Here is a 26,661-nt window from a genome sequence, read left to right as displayed (position 1 = left end):
ATACCATTTTGCATGATTGCACTATCATGACTTCTGATCTTTCTCTGTCTTCCTTTCAGCACTCCGTGATAAAGGGCCACCCGCCCGAAATGCATTGGAGTAGTTTAATTGTATAATGGCAACCTTAATGAGTATAACATCGGAATGATATCAAATCAATGTCGCCGAAATACTCTCCAACAAAAAATATTGTGAAAAATAAAAACTACAATTCCTAAGAACTTTTGAATCATTGTTATGATCGTGTATGGTGTGCCTCACCTGGGGATGTATTAGCACTTTGTGCGTACACACCTATCTAGTATCAACCCACGTGTTTTTGACGGAAACACCACCCTTGAGAGCACCCTAAACTTTTGAACTTTCAATATCAACCGTACTTACAACTTTCATCTCTAACACAGCTGTGCACCACCCACACCCTCTCTTTGATTATACTGTATGACACAAACACACCACTGCACTGACACTGTATGCACTGTATGACAAGCCCACACCACTGCCCTGACACTGTATGCACTGTATGACAAGCCAACACGGGGGAAGCGCGCCAGAAGGCGCATAAATCATTGCATCAGCAGCGGCGGAGCGGGGGCTCTGTTGAATTCCGTGGCGAACCCTTGTGACCCTACATGCAATCTTGGGGGCACTTGTAGCTGAGGCTGAATCCTTTGCCGGTCCCGTTGATCCTGTGTCACTCTGCCCGCTCACCCCCCGCAGCCACGTTCCCGCAACACTAGAGCGGCTGCTGTGAGGGGGAGAGCCAGTGGCACAGCGGACTACTTTTCCCAGCAGCCTTAGCGGCTGGAAGCCGCACATGGGGGAAGCGCGCCAGGAGGCGCATAAATCATCGCATCAGTACCCGCGTCGCGGAAGGGCGCGGGAGTGCGCCGGGAGAAGCCCGGGACAAGGGCGGGACAGTCTGTGGCAGTCCGGGGCAGGACGAGGCTGGGCTGGGCCAGGAACCCTTGTCGTTGAAATACAGATTACCTACTCATGCCAAGTGAGACTTATGATTTATTTGACGGATCACTGAAATAATATCGACCTCAAAAATATTGAGTTGCCAAAATTTCGTTGACAAAATATCGATGGACAAAATATCGACTGGCTATCTTTAAACAGGTAAGTACAAAAATATCGACTCTAAAATATCGAGTTACTAAAATATAGACTGTAAAAAATATCGTTTTTTTAAAATGTCTTTAAATTAAGTTAATACTAATGTAGTAATAAATATATTTAGTCTAAACTTACTTTAAATTATTAAAATAATGTTATATTAATAAATATTTATTTTAAATTAAAAATAAATCTAAAAAAATAATACATATATATTTATATAATTTTTTTTATATTAAATAAACATATATAATAATTTTACCGTAGCATAGCAAAATAGTTAACAATTATTGTAACAACTATAGTGAATTCTACAATAGCTAAAGCGTTGGATAGCGTAGGGGTAAAATTTACTATTCCCACTCCAGTGGGTGCAACAGTAGGGAAAGCGTTGGATAGCGTAGGGGTAAAATTTACTATTCCCACTCCAGTGGGTGCAACAGTAGGGAAAGCGCTGGATAGCGTAGGGGTAAAAATTACTATACCCACTCCAGTGGGTGCAACAGTAGGGAAAGCGCTGGATAGCGTAGGGGTAAAATTTACTATTCCCACTCCAGTGGGTGCAACAGTAGGGAAAGCGCTGGATAGCGTAGGGGTAAAATTACTATTCCCAGTCCAGTGGGTGCTACAGTAGGGAAAGCGTTGGATAGCGTAGGGGTTACTATTCCCACTCCAGTGGGTGCAACAGTAGGGAAAGCGCTGGATAGCGTAGGGGTAAAAATTACTATTCCCACTCCAGTGGGTGCTACAGTAGGGAAAGCGTTGGATAGCGTAGGGGTTAAAATTACTATTCCCACTCCAGTGGGTGCTACAGTAGGGAAAGCGTTGGATAGCGTAGGGGTTAAAATTACTATTCCCACTCCAGTGGGTGCAACAGTAGGGAAAGCGCTGGATAGCGTAGGGGTCAAAATTACTATTCCCACTCCAGTGGGTGCAACAGTAGGGAAAGCGTTGGATAGCGTAGGGGTTACAATTACTATTCCCACCCCAGAGGGTGCTACAGTAGGGAAAGCGTTGGATAGCGTAGGGGTTAAAATTACTATTCCCACTCCAGTGGGTGCTACAGTAGGGAAAGCGTTGGATAGCGTAGGGGTTAAAATTACTATTCCCACTCCAGTGGGTGCTACAGTAGGGAAAGCGTTGGATAGCGTAGGGGTTAAAATTACTATTCCCACTCCAGTGGGTGCAACAGTAGGGAAAACGTTGGATAGCGTAGGGGTTAACATTACTATTTCCACTCCAGTGAGTACAACAGTATAAATAGGCAAAAGTTCATAATTAATTATAATTTATAGAAAAATTAGTACCAAGTAAATTTATTTTCCTATACCAATTACTTTTATTTACCAATTTTTTTTTTCATGGACAATTATTAATTAATTAAACTATTTAATTAATTAACTTAATTAATTATTTATTTATTGATTTACTTCCCACCCTATTCCCCTATAAACCCACAACCCAGTACTGAAACTAATTTACTATAAATTAATTATTTATCAATTAAACAATTATTATGAATTAGCAATTATTTTTTATTTAATTACCTATTAATAATTTTACAATTAATTATAATTTACATAATTAATTAATTATATTTAAATTACTACCCACCCTATTCCCCTATAAACCCACTACCCGCTACTGATACTAATTTACTATAAATTAATTATTTATCAATTAATCAATTAATATTATTTACCTATTATTTTTTATTTAAGTACCAATTATTAATTATTTGACAATTATTATCAATAATTACATAATAATTTAATTCTATTTAAATTACTTCCCACCCTATTCCCCTATAAACCCACTACCCGCTACAGATTTATATTACACAATTATTAAAAAGTAGTCAAAACTTACCTTATTTTCCTTTTTCTTTTGTCTATATTCTATATAGTCGATATTATGTCTAGTCTATATTTTTGATTCGATATTTTGGCTATTAATATCGATATAACTCGATATTTTTGTAGTCGATATTATGTTTGGTCGATATTTTGTGTAGTCGATATTTTTTACTCGATATTATGTCCTGTCAATATTTTTGATTCGATATTATGTCTGTTTACCACTTTTACTGTCTCCAGCAGCATTAACCCTTTATAGTTAAAGACTTTGGGATCTGCTGCTAGTGTCAACCATGCCCAAACAGAAAGCCACGCTGGATAACTATTTAATGAAAGTAGTTAATAAAATTAATAATGAACGGCGAAAATCGCTAGGTCAGGGGAGCACCCCTGCTCTATCTCCTACACTTTCTACCCCAACGATCGCATTACCATTGGATGATTGATGTGACCCTGATGTTTTAACAACGGAAGTGCCACTTCCACCAGCGCCCAATCAGGATATATTGGACACATCTCATGATACTGCAGTACAGTGCTCCCCAGCCCCTAGAGCACTGAGGACATGTAGGAGAGCGCAACTTAAACGTGTGGGGAACCATAACAAGAGAAGAGTTGAAATACCACCCAAACCAACACGTCGCAACCGTCTTGTTAAGAGCGGCCTCCCTAACCTATGATGAGAACAGTGTATGTGTGCGCCCACTCGGCTACTTCTACAGTCACCTTATTAAAGTACCCCCTGTTAACAATAGAAGTAGGCCTTTTAAACCTACCCATCGCCCAATTTTCGAGGTCCCGGTACAGAATAGATATCAAGCCCTGAGCTCCCTGGATTCAAATGATTGACATACACAGGATTATGGGTCTTTTACGTGTGTGATTCCTAATAACGATGTGAACGAATTAAGTGAAAAATGTATAGACTCAGCGCTAACACCGAAGGACGATCTAGATATGATTAATGGCAGCGGGCACAAAATTGTCCTTACTATAGAGAGGGTGGCAAACGACCACGGATTTACAGGTGTAGATAATATAAATGCTGGTTTAGATGAGGTGGGGCACAGAGGGGATGGTATTAATTGTTCCACTGCTCAAGACCAGTCCAATTGTTGCAATATGAGGGGAATATCTATCGTTAGTTGGAATATAGCCGGCTGGGCATCCAAGAAAAAATGCTGGGGTGGGCCGATTTGATCAGATCACATGACATCTTGTGTTTTCAAGAAACCTGGTGTTCTACAAAGCCGAGTTTTGACGGGTTTGTATGCTACTATTTAGAAGCATCAAAGTCGCGGCATGGTAGAGCTAAAGGTGGTTTGGTTTGCTTATTCTACTATCTTTGAATTTAAGTCTGACTGTTGTTAAACACGTAACTGTAGGGGCACATTCGCAAATCCTATGGATACGTGAGAAGGAAGTCAAGTCAAGTCAAGTTTAAATTTGTATAGCGCACTACTCACCCAGAGGGTCTCAAGGCGCTTGAGGAAGGGGGGAGCTTTACTTATCAAATATCCAAGTTTTAAGTTGTTTTCTGAGGGAGAGGTGGTTCTGTGTAAGGCGGAGGTGGGTGGGGAGGGAATTCCAGGTCTTGGCTGCTAAGTAGGAGAAGGATCTTCCTCCCATGGTGGATCTCTGGATGCGTGGAATTGTGGTGAGGGCCTGATTGGAGGATTGAAGTTGGCGGGTGGGGGTGTAGAAGGACAGGCGCGTGTTGAGGTATTCGGGTCCAAGGTCGTAGAGGGCTTTGTGTGCGTGGGTGAGGAGACGGAACGTAATTCTCTTGTCGACGGGGAGCCAGTGGAGGTCTTTCAGGTGACCGCAAATGTGAGCTTGGCGGGGAATGTCTAGGATGAGTCTGGCTGAGGCGTTTTGCATGCGTTGTAGTTTTTTCTGTAGTTTGGTTGTGGTTCCGGCGTAAAGGGTGTTTCCGTAGTCAAGTCGGCTAGTGACCAGTGCATGGGTGACCGTCTTTCTTGTTTCGGTGGATATCCAGCGGAAGATTTTATTGAGCATACGTAGGATGTTGAAGCAAGATGATGAGACGGCGTTGACTTGTCTGGTCATCGAGAGGGAGGAGTCCAGGATGAAGCCCAGGTTGCGTGTGTGGTCCGTTGGTCTTGGTGCGGGTCCCAGGGCCGGTGGCCACCATGAGTCGTCCCAGGCGGAGGGGGATGATCCTAAGATGAGGACTTCCGTTTTGTCTGAGTTTAGTTGTAAACGGCTGTTCTTCATCCACTCGGCTACTTCTTTCATCCCTTCGTGTAGGTTGGTTTTGGCGGTGTTTGGGTCTTTGGTGAGGGATAGGATTAGCTGGGTGTCGTCTGCGTAGGAGATAATGTTGAGGTTGTGTTGGCGCGCAATGGATGCGAGGGGACTCATGTATACGTTGAAGAGGGTGGGGCTGAGTGAAGAACCTTGGGGTACGCCGCAGATGACATCGGTGGCTTCTGATCTATAAGGGGGAAGGCGGACTCTCTGGCATCTTCCGGCGAGGAACGAGATTATCCAGTTCAATGCTTTTCCTTGTATTCCGACGTTGCTGAGGCGTTGTATAAGGGTGTTATGACAGACTGTGTCGAAGGCAGCGGAGAGGTCAAGTAGGATGAGGGCAGCTGTTTCTCCATTATCCAGTAGTGTTCGAATGTCGTCTGTTGCTGCGATGAGTGCGGTCTCGGTACTGTGTTTGGCTCGGAAGCCGGACTGTGAAGGGTCGAGAGATTTGTTGGATTCAAGGAAGGCGGCGAGTTGACTGTTGACGGCTTTCTCAATGACTTTGGCAGGGAAAGATTACAGCATATCGTTTAAGGATGTGAGACGCCTGCTACAAACCGCCGTGAGTGCCGCGGTATATTTGTTCTTTTTGCGAGTTGCTGCTCGTTGTTTGATGCTCCCCTGGGTCCTGGATCCCGGCACTGCAGCCGGCATTGCTGTCTCCCTCAGTGTGTTCCAAACTGCCTGCTTGTCTCGGACACTGCCTCGGACACTGCCTCCTTTCTCGTTGCTCATCTGCTCACCTGCTCGAGGTTGCTTGCCCGAGGGTCGAGGCTGATGGCTCACGTCACAAGGCTCCAAAGTATCTCTAGCTACAAGCCACTAGAATCCAGGGGCAGATTTCTTCGGGGGTTTTTTTCTGTAGACTGATTCCTGCCGAGTGATGTATTGAATCACTGCTTTGCGCTGCCTGCTGATTGTAAGTCGGGTCTGCAGCTACAGCTACTGGGTCAATGCAGCATCCCTGAATCTATCGTTCTGAGCCTTTTGAGCCTTTTGAGCCTTTTGAGCCTTTTTGGGGAAGAAGGGGAAAACAAAGACATCCCCTGGTTGGAGAAAAAAAAAAATAAATAAATAAAATAAAAAAAAAAGAAAAGATTCTGGTGAAAATCTCTTCCAGGAGCAATGACTTGTTAAGTGGCTGGTTAAGAGAATCGAACCCGCTGTGCAAGGAGTAGAAACGGGTCTGGTGGGGAAAGAAGCCTGCACAGGGGTGTTTTTTTTTTTTTTTTTTTTTTTTTTTTTAAAGTTTTTTTTTTTTTTTTTTTTTTTTTGGCTTTCTTGGACAAAAAAAAATATATATATATATATCCGTGAAAATGGGCAAACCTCAAAGGGAAGGCGAGGAGGTTGTGAAGACCAGCAAAGCCGAACTGGCTGCCCGTCAGAAAGCGAGAACACGCCTAGCCCAAGCTAAAAAGTCCTCTCGTAAGGCAGCCAAGGGGAATGATCGAGGCAAAGGTAAAGCTGGAGGGGAAAGCTCAACCGAGGATACGCTACCGGAATCTTCAGAGGATGAATTGCCTACTCCTCCTAACCCCAAAGAGATAAAAAAAGGCTAGGATAGTCTCGCAAGAGAGCAATGACTTAGTGGTACAGTCAGATCAAGAACTTGAGCTAGAGCCAGAGCCAGAGCCTGAGCCAGAGATGGAAGTAGAATTACTGGCCGGCACTGTAGAATCAGCACCGGAAATGTCACCTCAAGTAAGAGAGGTAAAAAATAAAAATGGTAAAGGAGGAAAGGAGGTTAAAGACTATCCTCTTTTTGCGAAAAAAACCACTCCAAAGTCTCTCTCCACGCAGCCCTCCGTTGCCGTAGCTCCAGCCATTTCATCAACCACAATATCTAATGACGCGTCCAAAGAAATGTGTCATGACAAGATACCTGTGCCTCTTCTTTTAAGTGATTTACAACCTTCTAGAAAAACACAAGAGTCTCTGAATGGGGCGGGCCACACGCAAATCTGTTCCCCGTCTTTAGCTAAACAAAGCGAGGTACTGGGACCCCCAAATACAGAGGGGAATAAAGTACAGTTGTGTTCTGGCGAGAATAATTCAGGCCCAACAATAAATCCTTTAGTAGGGGGAGATAATTTTGTATGTTTGGAAGAGAGTTCAGAGGCAAGATATCAGCTGGGCATCCGTGAAATGTTGAACTTGATTCTAGATGAAATTCGAGAGATCAAACATAACCAGCAAGTGGAGATAGCTGCCCTTCAACTAAGAATGGATAAATTTGAGGAATCCATGCTGGGAATCCCAAAAAGACTGCAGGAGGCAGAGACAAGGATATCTACACTCGAAGATAAAATGAACCTGTTTGCCGGAGAGTCAAAGGAGGCAGCGAAGAAGAAGAATGCCCTTGAAAACAAGTTAGAGGAGCTTGAAAATCATTCTAGAAGGTCTAACCTAAGGATCGTAGGGGTTCCGGAAGGAACAGAGGGCTCCGATCCCGTTCAGTGGGTTGATTCTTTTATTCACCAGACAGTCCTACCTGAATTCGAGGGAGATCTGACAATAACGAGAGCCCATCGGGTCCCGGCTCAGCGCTTCCCTAATTCTCCATTTCCAAGAACTATTCTTTTGAATTTTGCTGATTACAGGATCAAGGAGAAGATCCTATCAAAAGCTTTCCAACATCGTCAATTTGCAGTATCAGAAACTGTAAAATGCAGGATCTTCTCTGACATGACTGCAGCAGCGGCAAAAAGAAGAAAAGAATTTGTGAAAATCTTACACTTATTCAAGGCAAATGGTGCTCAAGCCTCAATCGCTCAGCAGTCAAAATTGAAGGTCCTGGTTAAAGGAAAATTCTATCTGTTTACGGACATAGATGAAGCTCACTCTTTTCTGGAAGAGATTTCTTCAGGAACTAGGTCGGAAAAGGGGAAAATTTAACTCGGCCTAATTTTGCTTATATATATATTTTTTTTTTTTCTTCTTTCTTTTCCCACTTGCATGAATAATGTATAATATCTGCATGGGGCGGAAACGGATCCCTGGGTTACTAAGGGTGTAACAAAAGGACACCCAGTTCAGAAGGAGTGGGAGGAATGTGGCCAGCGTGGAAGGGAGGGGGTCTTCCACATTCCTGGGGAGGGTGGGGGAGGGAGGGGGTAAATGCATTAAAAAAGAATATGAGCATTGGTTACTTCTCTAATCTTAGTTTTGCTAATAGGTACGCAGCTGTGATAAAATATTCTTTCAGATGAAAAGTAACACTTGTAATATCCTGTCAATCAATGCTAATGGAATGTTAAACAAACAGAAGTATGGGGCATTGCTGGAATGGATAATTTTTATTAGACCTCAGGTGGTCTTCTTTCAGGAGACTCATTTGAAGTCTAATAGTCCGAAGTTGTTTATTCCTAGTTACTTTTCTAAAGTATTTTTCTCATCAGCAGGGGTGGCCCAGAGAGGGGTTGCTATTTACTTCTCAAGGGATCTTGCCTGGGAAATTCTCCAGGTCCATAGAGACATTAAGGGCAGGTGGATCTGGGTGACTGCCAAACTGCAAAATAAAATTATAAATTTTGTCAACTATTATGGCCCCATCCACGACGATATTACCGGTCTGTCAGAAATTTATGAATCTTTGAGGGGCGTTCCAGGACAGATAATTCTAGGAGGAGATTTTAATTTTATCCAAGACCTGTCAAGAGATACTTCTAACAAGAAAAAGAAACAGCTAAAACCCAAAACAAAATGTTTTTTTGAAGCACTCTTACGTGAATATCAATTAAGAGATCCGTGGCGTTATAGAAATCCTGAAATTGAATCTTTCACATGCTATTCCAACCGGTTCCGCACTGCATCCAGAATAGATTTTTTTTTAATATCTAGATCTTTTTTGATTTTAAGAGCTGTAATTGGATGCAATCCATTTTCAGACCACGCTAGAATTGAATTAGAATTAGAATTGAGAGGAGTAGATGAGACGTGCCCCAGGTGGCAGCTGGACCGCACCCTCTTACAGAACCAGGACTGGGTTTCACAATTCAGAGATTGGATTATACAATACTTTGTAATAAATGACAATACAGCTGAACCCTTTTCTGTTTGGGGCGGATTCAAAGCTTCAGCACGCGCCCAGATTATTGCATATACTAGCGCTAAGGCAAATGAAAGAAAGTTAAAAATAGCTATGCTTCAAGCAGATGTAGAGAGGGAATATGCATTGCAGCTTCAACATCATTCAAGCAAGCTAGAGCAGGCTAAAACTCTTCTTCGGGATTATTTTGTCGTGGAAGAGATTAACAGCTCGAAAGCCTTTCAACAAAAGGTCTATGAAGACAGCCAGTTGGTAGGGAAACTATTAGCTAACTCTACCAGAAAAAAGCAGGAGTCCTCACTGATAGGGAAAATTCGCGATCCCCAGAGTGGGCTGGAGGAGGAGGATAGAGACAAGATCTCAAACATCTTCCTGGATCATTTTGAGAAAATCTACTCTACGGAATACCAGGTAGAGGATACAATGATTCAGGACTATTTTGCAGATATACAAATCCCCAAAATCTCCGAAAGTCGGATTAATCAAATTAGTCTGGAAATAAATACCACTGAAATTCAAAACTGCATAAAGGCAACCTCAGGGGGAAAAGCTTCCGGTCAGGACGGATTTCCAATAGAATTTTATAAAGTTTTTTTTGGAGAATTGGCAACTCCCTTAAAAAAGTTATATAATTATATTAGGCTAGGCGGGTACGTCCCCGCCGAGTTTAAGGAATCTACAATTATATGCTTTCTTAAAAAAGATAAAAATGAGTATGATGTTAATTCATACAGACCGATTAGTCTTCTAAATTCGGATTACAAAATCCTTATGAAGATATGGGCTGAGAGATTTGTCTTTGCTGCTCAGGAGGTCATTCATCAGGACCAGTCTGGGTTTATTGCAGGTCGCTATATGTCAGCAAACACCGAGTTCCTAATACAAGCATTAGACTACTTTAATATTAATTCGACCCCAGCCTGTATATTGATGATGGACGCGGAAAAAGCGTTTGACTTAGTGAATTGGGCTGCATTATTCTACTCTCTCGGTCAATTTGGTTTTCCAGCCTCAATTATTAAGATGCTTTATAACATCTATAAGGGAGCATCGGCCCAAGTAATAATCAATATGAAACAGGCTGGTAAGATCAAGGTAAACAGGGGCACAAGGCAGGGCTGCCCGTTGTCCCCGTTGCTTTTTACTTTTTTTATCGAACCTTTAGTGATTAGGATTAGGGACAACGTGGCTATTCAGCCCCCTTTAGTTGGCATGTCCAAATTAAAGTTGTTTGCTGACGATATTATTTTATATCTATCACCCATAAAAGAAAATATTGAAAATTTGATGAGAGAGTTCAATAATTATGAAAAGATAGGGGGGTATAAAGTAAACCCCAAAAAAACAGAGGTTCTTGCACTAAATACTGATCCTCTTTTTCTCCCTGATGATCTACAGGCCCAAGCTGTAAGAGATGATCCAATTAGATATCTGGGCATATATGTCACCACCGAATATGATATGCTCTATTCTATGAATTATATCAGGACGAAGAACAAAATTCAGAGCCTTTTAGATCACTGGCTTCTTCTCCCACTATCAATTATAGGTAGGGTCTCTTTAATCAAGATGTCGGTGTTGCCTTTACTTATTTTTTTGTTCAGTAACGTGCCCATTAAAATTAATTTAACATTTTTTAAAGAACTCGAAACAATGCTGAGAGGCTTTATATGGGGAAAGAAAACTTCAAGAGTTAAACTTCCAGTATTACAACTTCCAGTTGAACAAGGAGGTTTAGCTCTACCCCATTTAAGGACCTACTATGAAGCTGCATTTCTTGATATATTGGCAGGATTATTGAGGAATAATCAAACAAGAGATAATTTTTTTCTTACAAGAATGCTACAAGAGGTAGACTCTCAAATTCCAGTTTTTTTAAAAATTGCAAGGCTCCCAAAGAGGTCTAGATACAAAACTTTAAGAGAATATGCCTCAAGAATGTCGCTCCTTTTCAGAAAATATGGCACTAATAGCTCTCATTATCTAAGCTTGAAAGAATGTATGCAAATAGGCCTCCCTCTAAGCCTGAATCATATTAGATCTTGGGAACTTTGTGGCTTCAGAGAGCTAAGACATTTTGTAATCCAAAACAGGGTAATTAGTTGGCAGGAGGTAACCGCTAGAATAAATGGTTCATTACATCCGACTTTTTTTGAATATATGCAGATTGCTGATTTTATCAGAAAAGAGATAAGTGGCCTGTTTAATCCCCCTAATAGCATATTAATAGCCTTGTATGATAGAATGAGTGTAGGTATCGGTTACTGGTATAAGATGCTTCATTGTTCAAATCAAAATGTTTTAGTAGATAGTCATCTTGAGAAAATAAATCTAGCTACACAATGTAACTTTTCCATAAAGGATTGGGAGGTCATTTGTGAGTTGGGGAATAGATCGTTGCGAGCTGCCAACTATAAAAGGATGTGCTTTCTGTCTCGCTGGTTAGCATATTATACACCGGAGGCTTTGGAAAGGATGTTTCCCGGAACTGAGAATAAATGCTTCAGATGTATGGCTAGTAGCCAGGGAGGATGGCATCATATTTTTTTTTCTTGCCACCAGTTAGAAACTTTCTGGAAGGGAATATTTGCTGATATCGAACAGGCTATTGGGAAACCTATCTTACCATCAGCAGAGGTAGCCTTGTTCGGTATATCCAAAGATAGGAGTAGGTTTAATAAAGCAGAAGAGGTATTTATATTTATTTCCTGCGCAGTTGCTCGCTCCTTAATTCTTCAAAACTGGAAGTCCTGCGAGATTCCGTTACACTTAAAATGGTTCATTAAAATGAGGAGAATATGTTATTTTGAAAGGGCTTATGCGGGTAGAGTGGGAGCTGTTGGGAGATTTGAAAGGAACTGGAAATATTTTGAGGCTCTAGAAGCAATAAAGGGAGGTTGATTCGTGAAGAGAATTGTGAGGGGATGTTTCCTCATTTACAGTCTATTATCTGATTTCCAGGACATTTACATGTACTAGCACCTTTTTCCATATTGGATTGCACTTTGCACTTTTAAAGATAGTACTCTTTTGTACTTTTGGTACTTTTGCATTTGCACTTTATTGCAGCTTTGTACGTTTTTGCTGATGTACTTAATGCCCTGGAGGGGGTTGGGGGGGAATGTTTAACTCTGCAATGGGCTGACTTTTTCTATCACGATGAACCCTCCTTCTATCTCCGTATATTGCTTCTAACTTTTTAACTTTTTTTATCTCTTGCTTGCTATTTGAGAAATGTATTCGAAATTTAGTTGAAATGTGTGATTTTTGAATTCTAAAATTTGCCATGTTTTGTACCTTTGGCTCACCTTTTGCTCTATTCAATAAAAAAGATTTAAAAAAAAAAAAGACTTTGGCAGGGAATAGGAGAAGCGAAATGGGGCTGTAGTTCTTAAGTTCAGTGGGGTCTGCTGTAGGTTTCTTCAAGAGGGCGCTGAGTTCGCCGTGTTTCCAGCTTTCCGGAAGGGTGGCGGAGTAGAGGGAGCAGTTGATGACGTCTCGGAGATGGGGTGCGATAATGGAGTCTGCTTTGTTGAAAATGTGGTGGGGACAAGGGTCGGTTGGCGATCCCGAGTGAATGGTGTTCATCAAGCGGATGGTGTCTTCAGTGGTGATTGGGTTCCAGGTGTAAAGGTTGTAGGAGGGCGTTGTTTGTTCGGCGGTAGGTGGGGTGGGCTGGTCTCCAAAGCTGTTGTGTAAGTCTGCGATTTTGTTGTGGAAGAACGAGGCTAGAGAGTCGCAGAGGTCTTGGGATGGAGTGATGTCGTTGGTGCCGGCGGTGGGGTTGGTAAACTCTCTGACGATGTTGAAAAGTTCCTTGCTGTTGTGGGCGTTGTTGTCGAGCCGATCCTTGAATGCTGATTTCTTGGTGAATTGGATCAGTTGGTAGTGTTTGCGGGTGGGTTCTTGAAGGTGGTCAGGTTGTCAGTGGTTGGGTTTTTTCACCAGGCTTTCTCGAGGGTGCGACAGATCTTCTTGGATTTCTTAAGGTCATCATTAAACCAGGGGGCTTTTTTGCTGCCTTGCTTGACTTGATGGTTTTTCAAGGGTGCTAATTCGTTAGCGCTGTGGGTGATCCATTGTGTGAGGTTGGTGGCTGCTTGGTTTGGGTTCGTTGATTTTGCAGGAGGGTTTTGGTGAAGTGATGTGAATAGCTGGTCGGTGGTAATTTTATTCCAGTTTCTCCGGGGGATTGGTTGTGGGTGGTTGTGGGTCGTAGTCTTTTTGTAGTTGAAGTGAACGCAGCTGTGGTCCGTCCAATGGAGAGCTGTGGTGTGATTGAAGGAGATCTGCTTGCTGGAAGTGAAGATTGGGTTGAGCGTGTGTCCGGCATAGTGGGTGGGGGTGTCAACAAGTTGTTTGAGTCCGAGATTGGCGAGGTTGTCCAAAAGGGTGGTGGTGTTGCTGTTGTTGTTCTTTTCCAGGTGGAAGTTGAGGTCTCCCAATAGGATGTAGTCCTCGGAGGGGAGGGCGTGAGGGGTGATGAAGTCAGTGATGTCTTCGCTGAATTGTGTGCGGGGTCCGGGTGGTCTATAGATGAGGGTGCCTCTGAGTGTGGTCTTAGGGTCGGTGTGAATCTGGAAGTGAAGGTGATCGGCGGTTGTGCTTTTAATTAATTTTTATAGCAATATTTTTGATAACACACAGCACAAAGTTATAGGCAAATTAGAAAGTGCCCTACTGAAGCTTGTACTAGAGGCAAAAACTACTTTTGGTTAGGTGATTTTAATTCTTCGATCTGCCCAATGTCGTTTTCCAGGGCCTGTGGGGTACAAAACAACAGGGGTGATAATACACCACATTTCCCACATATTGAGTATGGTGAGGCAATAAACAATTTAATGTCAACTTATGATTTAGAGCTCTTACAGCCTGCCAAATATGCCAAGGGCCAAACAATTCCTACCTATACAGGTAGGAATAGTAATTCTCATATTGACCATGTTATGGTTTCATCAAGCATTTTGTCATATTGTTTGACCCCGATTATCGAGGAATCCACCCTAAGTGACCACAACTGTATTTTAATGAGAACTGAGATCTGGAAACGAAGTACACTGCAGACGTCCAGATTCATAGTTAACATTGAACCACATAGATCTAACGGGACAAGGTTAAGGTGGAACGGGGAAAAATCTGCGAAGGTAATGAGCATAATTATATCTAAATCTATGGCAGATATTAATGGTAGTATTATCAAAGAAGAGGGACAGATAGGGCTATTTCAGAAGGGTCCAGCGTACGTGCCCGGGAAAGTAACAACAAAGAAAGGTACGCAGTTCCCAGGGGGAGGAGTATTCTGACATAACGAACTAAATTAAAAGGAGCCCAGGTAACAAAATAAGAAAGGACGATTGAAAGGGGGAAGGGGGTCCTTCCTTTCAGGACTTAAAACCCTCACACACCCAGCAAGCTAGGTGTCATGCTTCATCATATGGGTTTTTGCTCCTCGTCAAGCTGGCGGTGCAATGCCTGACGGGCACCCAGATGGGGCTCTTTGTCGGAGATCTTTTATCCCTGCCAATTGGTGCATGTGGGTATGAGGGCCTAGTGCGAAAGGGTGTAGATGTGTGTGAGTGATAGTGGTGTAGAATTAAAAAAGGTTAAGCAATCCACCACGTGGTTTATTAGCGTGGTTGTCTACCGTAGTAAAAGCAATATGGTGAGGTATACTTCCTGGTTCAATGATCCAGGGCAGAGTACTCTACCAAGTGGTCAATTAGTGGTTGGTCGACATGTTTCATGCAGTAGTTCTTAAGGATACAATGCAATTCATCAGGACCTGTAATATTTCTAAAATGTACTATCTACACAGAGTGGACGGTGTTACATTTACCTACTCCACACGGGGTCGGTAGGGTGTGGGTCCTACCACTTCTTAGTGAAACCCTAATGTAGGTTGTGTGTGGCTTCAACAGTCTCCTCCGGTCGTAACTTGCTAGTACAGTAGTAATAGCCTTTTCTCGTCGTGTGGTGCAACTGTAAACCTACCCGGACGAGCTGTGGACGGGAGATATTAATGGTATTCTGACACCAGGGAGTGCTTCAACTTTTATTCTAGATAATTTTATTAATATTAATAAGACTATAGATACCATATTTACAGGGACCAGGAAAGGGAAAACCGCCCATAAAAATGGATGGTTTGATCGGGCTTGTACAGCCCTCCTTTCTCAATTGAAACAGGCTTTAGCTTTTAGACCTAGGGACAAGAATAAAGTAACACTTCTGAGACATGATTATAAAACGGCTCTTTCCAAAAGGAAGAGGGAGTTGCAGCAAGAAGCCTGGGACAATTTAGCACAGGCAGCGGATACCTCCGATTGTTGCCTGTTTTGGGCCACGGTTAACTCCTCCTTTCTTAAGGATGATAAAGCCCCTCATCTCGCGTTCAATGTCAGTAGTGAGGCCTGGGTCACTCACTTCTCAGCTATGTTTCAAGCTGTCGGCCAAAATGGTGTAAAACAAAGATCATGGCCTATAGTCCCATTGGACATTACTTTAGCCGAGGTGGAATGCAGTATTAAGGCCAGCAAGGGGGGTAAGGCCCAGGGACCGGACGGGGTTCCTATTGATGTTTATAGGACTCTCCCGCTGTTTTGGGGCCCCATACTTACTTTGGTTCTTAATGCAGCAGTAACTACCATGATTCCGCCAACATGGGGAGACTCTATTATTGTCCCTATCCATAAGAAGGGGGACAAGTCAGCAGCATGTAATTACAGCCCAATCAGCTTACTCGACTCATCAGTGAAAATCATGAGCAGAGTGTTGCTGACCAGGTCGGAAGAGTGGGCTGACGAGAAGGGGATTCTGTCGACCTCGCAGTATGGTTTTAGGAAGGGCCGTGGTACACTAGAACAATGCTTAAATCTAGAATTACTAATTGGCAAATACACCAAGGCCAAGCACGGCACCTTATATCTTTGCTTCGCTGATTTAAGCAGTGCATTCGATCTGGTCGACCACTCTATTTTATGGCCAGCCCTGCTAGAACTCGGTGCACCAGATGCAATTATTTCTTTTTTAGCTCGACTCGACGAAAAGATGCAAGCCTATGTGCGCTACGGGGTAAGCGGGTAGTGTACCCCTAATTTTAATGTAAAGCGTGGAATAAGACAGGGTTGTGTTCTCGCCCCACTGTTATTCACTCTTTTTGTAAATGCTGTTGACACAATTTTAAAAACAGTTAAAGCAGATGCGTCTCAGGTAAATGGGCCAGGAGTGCCAGTACTGCTTTATGCAGATGATGCTGTGCTTTTATCACGGACTCCCAAAGGTCTCCAGCACCTGATGGACCGGTTTTCTGTTTTTATAAAAGAAAGGAAATGATTAATTAATAAGAGCAAACCCATACGATGATCTGTGGTGCTAGGACTAACAAAAACCATACATTTTTTATAGAAGGGGTGAAAGTGCAGCAAGTCGAAAAATTTTGCTACCTGGGTGTGACCTTTTCGAGGGATGGTAGTTGGTCCCAGGAGGTCATAAATGTAAGGTCTAAAATGGCAAAAAGTGCCTATGGAATAATTAAATTCACCTCTAAAATCGTCAACAGACGAATCGGTGATATGATGCAGATTTATAAGGCAAGGAGTGCCTCGATTGCATTATATGGGGCCGGGTTGTGGGGTTATTCCAACATAGGCAGTTTCCAAACCGAAGAAAATGTCTTCCTTAAAAAACTCCTCTGCCTTCCTACCTCCGCCCCAACCGATTTGATCCATAGGGAAGTGGGGGCTGCCTATTTATATGACCTTGTTTCACAAAGGCCTTTAATGATCTGGCGTGCCATTTGGCACAAGGAAGAGACTGTTTTCAACCAACACGGTATTAAGGATTGTCTTGACCTGGTTAACTATACTAAGATCCCCTGGCTAAAGTACATCGTAGACAGTTTTCAGGCTATTTATGATCTCCATATAATATTGGACCCGTGTGCTGCAGGAGATATTCCTAAGCAGGAAATGAAAAACAAATTTAGTTGTATAGAGCCCAAAAGCGTCTAGTTACCAATGGCAACCTGACTACAGTCAACCTCTACAACAAATATATCGATTGGGAAGGCCTTCAACTATACCTGAGCAAGGTAACCAGACCAGCCCACAGGTTTGTTCTCACAAGATTTAGATTTGATTTGGCTCACGTTTTGGTGGCCTTTCCCAACCCTAAGAAGCATCCTGTTGGCCCTTGTCCATGTGATGGACATTCGAAACAAAGCACATTGCACTTTATGTTAATCTGTACCCTATTATTGAATCTCAGGGTGGCCTACCTCAAAGCAATGTTTATAAAATATGGAATTTATAGCGTTGTTGATTTATAACGTGAACTCGTCGGATAAATGTTTTTTTACTGCTACTTTTATATGTAAATCTATTCATTTTAGGAAAAGTGTGATATTTTAAACCTTGCATTTCGCTTTTTAATTGTATGTCGTCACTCGTCACCTAATAACATGTTTTTGCCTGTATGCTTTTATGGTCATTTGTATAATATGAACCGAATAAAGCTTCATGAAATGAATGACAAGCCAACACCACTGCACTGACACTGTATGACACACCCATACCACTGCACTCACACTGTATGCACTGTATGACAAGCCCACACCACTGCACTGACACTGTATGCACTGTATGACAAGCCCACACCACTGCAATGACACCGTATGACACGCACACACCACTGCACTGACACTGTATGCACTGTATGACAATCCAACACCACTGCACTGACACTGTGTGACAAGCCCACACCACTACACTGTATGTACGGTATGACAAGCCAACACCACTGCACTGACACTGTATGACACACCCACATAGGGTGACCAGACGTCCCCTTTTTCCCAGGACGGTCCCCGTTTTTGGAGAATTGTCCCTGTGTCCCGACACTTTTCTCCAAGTGACTCAAATGTCCCTGTTTTCAAACAGTGCCCCTGTTAAACACAGAAATGTCCCTGTTTTTCATTGTTCCGGTTGAGCATGCGCACCCTTGCTCTCTTTTTTTGCAACTATATGCTATAGTCTTTTAAAGTGTAACTGTAATAAAAAGTACTAATGCTGCTGCATAAAGGAGAGGGGTGCCAATAATAGACCTCAAATTTGTTATCTGTAATGCTTTATCTCGGTCTGTGGAGGGAGCTGTTGTAGTCATTTTTCTATGTCTGACAACTAATCAATTATGTTGATTGTTACTGCAACACATAGTCCTACTTCTATGTCTATGACCTGTCCCCGTTTTTTGTTTTGAGAATCTGGTCACCCTACACCCACACCACTGCACTGACACTAAATGACAAGCTCACACCACTGCCCTGACACTGTATGACAAGCCCACACCACGGCACTGACACTCTATGACAAGCCCACATCACTGCACTGACACTGTATGCACTGTATGACAAGCCCACACCACTGCACTGACACTGTATGCACTGTATGACACGCCCACACCACTGCACTGACACTGTCTGACACGAACACACCCCTGCACTAACACAGAGCGGAGGCCCCTCACCCCTGCACTGGCACTGTACGACATGCCCACACCACTGCACTGACACTGTATGCACTGTATGACAAGCCCATACCACGGCACTGACACTCTATGACAAGCCCACACCACTGCACTGACACTGTATGCACTGTATGACAAGCCCATACCACGGCACTGACACTCTATGACAAGCCCACACCACTGCACTGACACTGTATGAACTGTATGACAAACCCACACCACTGCACTGACACTTTCACACTTCCGGTTACCAGCCATGCCGAGACGCTGATACCGAACGTCTGCAACTACAGTATTGTAACAACTTTGCACTAATACGGCCAGGGATGGACACACAGTGGACCACCTGAATTGACTCAAGGGCAAGAAACATCAAGCCTTTTGAAAACGTGACAACCATAAGGGAAGACAGAAACTGCATGAATTAAAGAATTACATAGGAGGGAATAAACGAAAAAACAATAAAGAAAACTAGCGTGAAAATAGGGAAAGTACCCGAACAAAATACACCTGAAAGATTTGCAGTGCCCTGAAGAAACTCCTGGGTAGGGAGTGAAACGCGTTGGCTGAACTTGTTGCATACTTCATTGATGATTTGTGTTTTTAATGGACAAAGATAAATAAAGAACATTTTTCTACTTACTTTCTTTGGACTACTATTTTGGTGCGCCCCCTTGAACATTAAAAAACACTTCCGGTTACCACTGAGGTCAGCAGTCTAGCTGTTGCCTCCACCGGTACAAAATCCAACTGCCCCCGCAGACGCGCAGCGGACGCGCACAGCGGGCACGCCCAAGGCAAGCCCGTCTGCGCCCGTCCGCGCCTGGACTGGGCCCAGGTCCACCCCCCTGGTCCTACTATGTCAAATCGTGGATCCAGTGCTATCACCATAAGATACCCATCAGCAGAATACAAGCATTCAATGCCGGCGCTAAGGACATGCACTGTGCCACTATGTCGTTGCCCAATATGTCCCTTCCTGGACCAGCCCAATGTCCTACTTGCTCGTTCAGTGTTCCCACCCCTCCTCTAACACGGCCCCATTTACTCACCATTCCCATTTCCGCGCAGCGCTCAGTAACGTTCGTTCCCTCCCCAAGCACAATCTAGATATTGTGGAACTCATTATCAACCAAGATCTAGATATCCTATTTATTACTGAGACCTGGGGTGATGCTTCATCTGGTCCCGACTTTTGTTCGGCCACTCCTCACGGCTACTGTGTGATTATATAAGACAGACCCACGGGAAAGGGCGGTGGGTTAGCCATCATCCACAAAGCCTCTTATGCCACTAAAATAGAACCATTGCATCTTCCAGAATGTGAGGCCTTTATCTACTCCCTCGCACTTAACAATAATCAAGTGTTTAGAGGCACCCTTCTTTATCGCCCCCCTGGCTCCCGCAAACGTTTCCTGGCAGCATTAGATGATCTCATTGAACCTCTTGTGGAAACCCCGCATTACACTATATTAGGAGATTTTAACTTCCATCTTGAATCCCCCAGTGACATAGACTCTATTAAAATCATTAACGATCTACACTCGGTAGGACTCCACCAGATAGTGTCCTCCCCTACCCATCAAGCTGGTCACACGCTTGACGGCCTTTTCACCAACGATCCCAACATCAGCCTGTTAGCGGTCCTTCCTGTGACTTGGTCGGATCATGCCGCAGTCTTGTTCACCATTAAGGCTCATAATCCTAATCCACCTCAGTCCAAGACACATACGCCTAAATTCACTTGCGCATGGAACAACGCGGATATACCGCTACTCACCCAGACTCTCTCAAACTCTCTCTTTAATTGCATTCCCAACCCAGTCACAGCATCCAACCTGTACCAGGACTGGATCCAGGATGCCTGTAATCAGGTAGTACCAATCAAAAAGACCTTTCCCAATCGCTTCGCCCCTTCTACCTCCTGGTTGACAGAGGATCTCAGACTCCAGAGACAGTATTGCAGAAAACTGGAGAGACACTGGCGGAAGCAATACAACCCTCTGGATAAACAAACCTATTAGGATGCACTATCCATATACAAGCGTGCAATCATTTCCCAAAAAAGCATCTTCTTTTCCTCTCAAATTGAGGCTGCCCAGAACTCTGCTAAGAAATTGTTCCAGGTAGTCAACACCCTTTCCACCCCCAAAATATGTGAAGCCACAGAGGCATCCCAAGACCTCTGCAACTCTTTAGCCGACTTCTTTGCCACCAAGGTTATGAAGATATGCACAGCTTTCACCTCCCACCCTCACCCTATCGCTCCCATCCCCTTCTCCCCCTCTCCGTCCCATTTCCCATTCCTTCCCTAACTTTCACAATGTCTCTTCCGAACAGATCAGTAACCTCATCGCGTCCACTAGGTCAGGCTCCCCCTTAGACCCCTGCCCACCGTCCATACTCAAACAGATGTTTGAGGTTATTGCACCTCCTCTAATGGATATCTTTAGTTCCACGTTCCTTACAGGGCTCTACCCCCCCCCGCGTGGAAGAAAGCAGCAATAAAACCCCTCCTTAAAAAGCCTTCCCTAGACCCCACGGCATCAGTCAATTATAGACCGATAACCTGTCTCCCGTTCCCTTCCAAGATCTTCGAGAATCTTATGAGCAGACAGCTGTCTGATTTTATCAATCAGAACCATCTTTTAGATGATACCCAATTCGGATTTCAGCAAGGGCATGGGACTGAGACCGCCTTGATAAAAGCAACGGATGAAATCCAGGCAATTCTGGACCAAGGTGGGACGGCGGTTATGATACTCTTGGATCTATCTGCCGTCTTTGACACGGTCGATCATTCCATCTTGATCGACCGTGTCACAGCCATAGGGATCAACCATCTTGCTAAGGACCTCCTTGTATCATTCCTCTCTAACCGCACTCAAACCGTAAAACTAGGCACCTTCTACTCCCCCATATTTACTCTTCCTTGCGGGGTGCCTCAGGGATCCTCGCTAAGCCCTAAGTTATTCAATATATACGTCTCGGACTTGGCAAGGATAATTAAATCATATGGCCTGAGGCTAACCACCTACGCCGACGACACCCAACTGGTGCTAGCTGTGCATAAAGATGGGGCAGTTGTCGCATCCAGATTCCAGGAGGGTATGCTACCTATAAGCTCCTGGATGTCAATGAACTGTTTAAAACTAAACTCGGAGAAGACCGAGGTCATGATCTTCGGCACCTTATCCCCTGCCTGGTCATCCACCTGGTGGCCCAACGAAATGGGCCCCCTTCCACAACCTGTTGTTAAGGTCAGAAATCTCGGGGTAATGTTTGATGACAAACTTACTTTTCATCATCACGTAAACAATGTGGTATCTTCCTCCTTTTACACCCTAAGAAAAATTAAGAAGCTAATGCCATATCTCCCAGCTTCGGCAGGAAAAACCCTTGTCACCACCCTTGTCTTCTCCAAGATCGACTACTCTAACGCCCTTCTCCTCAATGCCCAAGAGAAGGTCCTGAATGAGCTTCAATCCATTCAGAATGCGGCAGCTAGGGTTCTACTCGGCATCCCCAAAAATAACTCTACTTCTACGGCCATTCGGCAGCTCCACTGGCTACGTGTCAGAAGCCGGATCAAATTCAAGGCGCTCTGTATTGCCTACAAGGCCATTCATAATTTAGGTCCCCAGTTCCTCAAGAACGCCTTTCGTATTTATGCCCCCATCAGATCCCTCCGCTCTTCCACCGCCTTCCACCTACCGGTCCCACGCACAAGAACATCTTCCTGGGGAGACAGACGCTTTTTAGTGGCCACCGCCAGACTCTGGAACACCCTTCCCCTTTCCATCAAAACTTCTCCCACCTTCACAACCTTTAGGAAATACCTGAAGACTTGGCTTTTTAATCAATAAGTCCGCTCCGGGGTTTCCATGTCCAGATACATAGTCCTCATGCGCCGAGACATCCCTGGGTATTTGCGTGCAATACAAATCACCTAAACATAAACATAAACATACGACATGCCCACACCACTGCACTGACACTGTATGCACTGTATGACAAGCCCATACCACTGCACCAACACTGTATGACAAGCCCACACCACTGCACTGACACTGTATGACAAACCCACACCACTGCACTGAGACTGTATGACACGCACACACCACTGCACTGACACTGTATGCAATGTATGACAAGTCCACACCACGGCACTGACACTCTATGACAAGCCCACACCACTGCGCTGACACTGTATGCTCTGTATGACAAAGCCCATACCACTGCACCGACACTGTATGACAAGCCCACACCACTGCACTGACACTGTATGAATTGTATGACAAGCCCACACCACTGCACTGACACTGTATGACAAGCCCACACCACTGCACTGAAATGTATGCACTGTATGACAAGTCAACACCACTGCACTGACACTGTATTTCAAGCCAACACCACTGCACTGACACTCTATGAAAAGCCCACACCACTGCACTGACACTGTATGCTCTGTATGACAAGCCCACACCACGGCACTGACACTCTATGACAAGCCCACACCACTGCACTGACACTGTATGCTCTGTATGACAAAGCCCATACCATTGCACCGACACTGTATGACAAGCCCACACCACTGCACTGACACTGTATGAACTGTATGACAAGCCCACACCACTGCACTGACACTGTATGACAAGCCCACACCACTGCACTGAAATGTATGCACTGTATGACAAGTCAACACCACTGCACTGACACTGTATTTCAAGCCAACACCACTGCACTGACACTCTATGACAAGCCCACACCACTGCACTGACACTGTATGCTCTGTATGACAAGCCCACACCACTGCACTGACACTGTATGACAAGCCCACACCACTGCACAGACACTGTATGAACTGTATGACAAGCCCACACCACTGCACTGACACTGTATGACAAGCCCACACCACTGCACTGAAATGTATGCACTGCATGACAAGTCAACACCACTGCACTGACACTGTATTTCAAGCCAACACCACTGCACTGACACTCTATGACAAGCCCACACCACTGCACTGACACTGTATGCTCTGTATGACAAGCCCACACCACTGCACTGACACTGTATGACAAGCCCACACCACTGCACAGACACTGTATGAACTGTATGACAAGCCCACACCACTGCACTGACACTGTATGACAAGCCCACACCACTGCACTGACACTGTATGCACTGTTTGACAAGCCCACACCACTGCACTGACACTGTATGACTAGCCCTACACCACTTACACAGCCATGTACACACCCATTCAGTCACTCACACACCCACTCACAGACCCGTACAGCCACTCACATACTCACAAATCCACTCACACACTCACTCAGAGAGACATACAGACACTCAGGCACCCACTCACCTGCCTATACAGCTACTCACACACTCACTCTCAAAAGTTACAGATTACAGTTAGGAAATATATATATTTTTTAAGTTGTTGTAATTCTCTTAAACAACCAACGGTTACAGGGACGTTATAGTTGGGAAATAACATTTCAAAAAAGTTGAAATTCACTGATTAAAACCAAAGATTACAGGGATGTTATAGTTAAGAAATAGAATTAAAAAAATCCTAGAAATTCACTGTAAAAAAAGGCTAAATGCATATAGGAGTTAGGCTCAGATTTCATATGTACAAAACCATAGCAATGCAGCAGTTATAGTTACCTGAGCTAATTATAACGCACAGCCTGTAATGCACTGCTTATCAGCTCATATGTTACATTGCTCATGATATGGTCAGTAACATCACTGATGACATCCCTGATAACATCATACACTGAACCACTCACACACTCACTCACAACTCCTTACAACCTCTCGTATGCCTACTCACGCACCCATATAACCACTCACATACAGATTCTCTGACTCATACCAGTACTCACACTCCCCCACAGAGCCACTCACATGCCCAGTCACTCACTCATACAATATGAAGACTTATATTAGCAACGTGTGCAAGGGAGCTAACCACCTGCTGACGATACTCAGGAATCTCAAACCTTTCCTCCCACAAGCTGACTTCAAGCAAGTGGTCCTAGCGCTTGTTCTGCCAAGGCATGACTATGGTAGTGCCCCGCTCTGTGGTCTCCCCAAATATACCGTGGCCCCACTAAAGGCCTTATTGAATGCGGAGGCCAGACTGGTTACGGGTACCAAAAGAAATGCACACATCTCCCCAGTCTTAAAATATGTAAGGGCTGGCCTACGAAGCAAGAATACAGCTAAAGATTGCCTGCCTATCTCACAAAGCCCTCCATTTCAAAACCCCCAGTTATCTAGCTCAAAAGCTGGAACTATCCGGTGGGGTAGACCCTCAAGGAGTGCTAACTCTCTGCTCCTGAAACCTCAGATCTTCTGCAAAAAGAGAACGTGTCACCGAGCTTTCGCCGGCTCTGCACCGAAGATCTGGAACTCTCTCCCACCGGAAAGACGTAGAATCTCCTCCAAGGTTGCTTTCGAATTGGAAGTAAAAAGATTCTGACAGGCAAGATGGCGGCTGGGTGACCTGAGCGGGTGTCACTCCCCGACCGCTGCTGCGTTTGATTTGATTATGGGAGATGAATCCCCTGCTTAATAGCTATTCAGTCACGATTGCGAACGATTGTAAAACTGAGGGGGAAGAGAGAAATTGAACTGGATGATTTTGCTTCTAGAACGAAAAAAGCTGTGGCTCCGAGCAGCTCGGCTTGGTTTATCGGCTCTCAGAAGCCGGGCTCACCTATGGACTTGGCAGGCGTGGTATGCGGGGAAAGTGCGGTTCAGCGAGAACTGGAGTGGGAAGAGCAGTATGCCGCCACGGAAAAATCCAATTCAAGCTGGGCTTGGCTCTAAGGCGGTGGCGTCTGCTGTAATCTCAAAGAAAATGCCAGTGAGCAAGGACGCTGATATAACACATTTCCCCTCTCATGAGAGAGATGAGAAGACAGCAAGTAAGAATGGCTCTAAGGTGACGGCGATTGATGTAATCCCAAAGAAAACCACCATGAGCAAGTGCGCTGATGTAATACACTCCCCCTCTCATGAGAGAGATGAGAAGGCAGGGAACAAGAACGGCTCACCGGGGAGTTTGCGGCATCAGCCTGATGGTGCTGGGAGAGGGAAGACGCGAACCGTCCCTGGAATGTTTTCTGGTAAGCCTACTAGTACTAAACAGCAAAAAGCTCTGCTGGTGAAATACCCTGCTAGTGTAATTATGACTTCTGTGGTTCGGACAAAATGCATCAATCAAACCAGCAACAATGCTGGCAACAATGTAGCGGCTATAAGAGAAACTGTTTTTCAGGAACCCTCTAGCATGGCAGAGACTTGGGGGAGCTGTGAGATAGCGAATTCCTGTATGACTGTAGTTCCGTAGTTTGAGGGTCTGTGGTTCGGTGGTTCCGAATCCGTTCAATAAAGGTCGTCGGAAATAGACGATTTTGGTGTCAGCAGACCGCAAATCACGAGTGCGGTATGTACGTGTGTTTTCGCATAAATTGATCAATGAGAACACTATGTATTCAGAGTTTTCGTTTGAACCTTCGGGTTCCATTTTGTGTGGCAGCCATTTTGTGTGGTTGCCCTCACATAGGCCGATGACTACGGCCGAACGAGTCTTTGGGACACGTACACCTTAGCTGACTTCTGAATGACCTGGCCGAACTGAATCCTTGCCCGAGGCTGATCCCGTTGAGCCAGTTCTTAGTTAAACAGCTGGTCAGATAAAGATCAAAGAGCAGGACATGCCGAAGTTTATGGTACACTGCACCCAACTTTCTATCTTGCCACTAATCTGTTTCTGCTCCTTCCTTTACGACATAATCACTGATTTGG

This window comes from Lissotriton vulgaris, chromosome 6, assembly GCF_964263255.1.
Source record: "Lissotriton vulgaris chromosome 6, aLisVul1.2, whole genome shotgun sequence".
Taxonomy (NCBI): Eukaryota; Metazoa; Chordata; class Amphibia; order Caudata; family Salamandridae; genus Lissotriton; species Lissotriton vulgaris.
Note: the sequence above shows the minus strand (reverse complement) of the source record.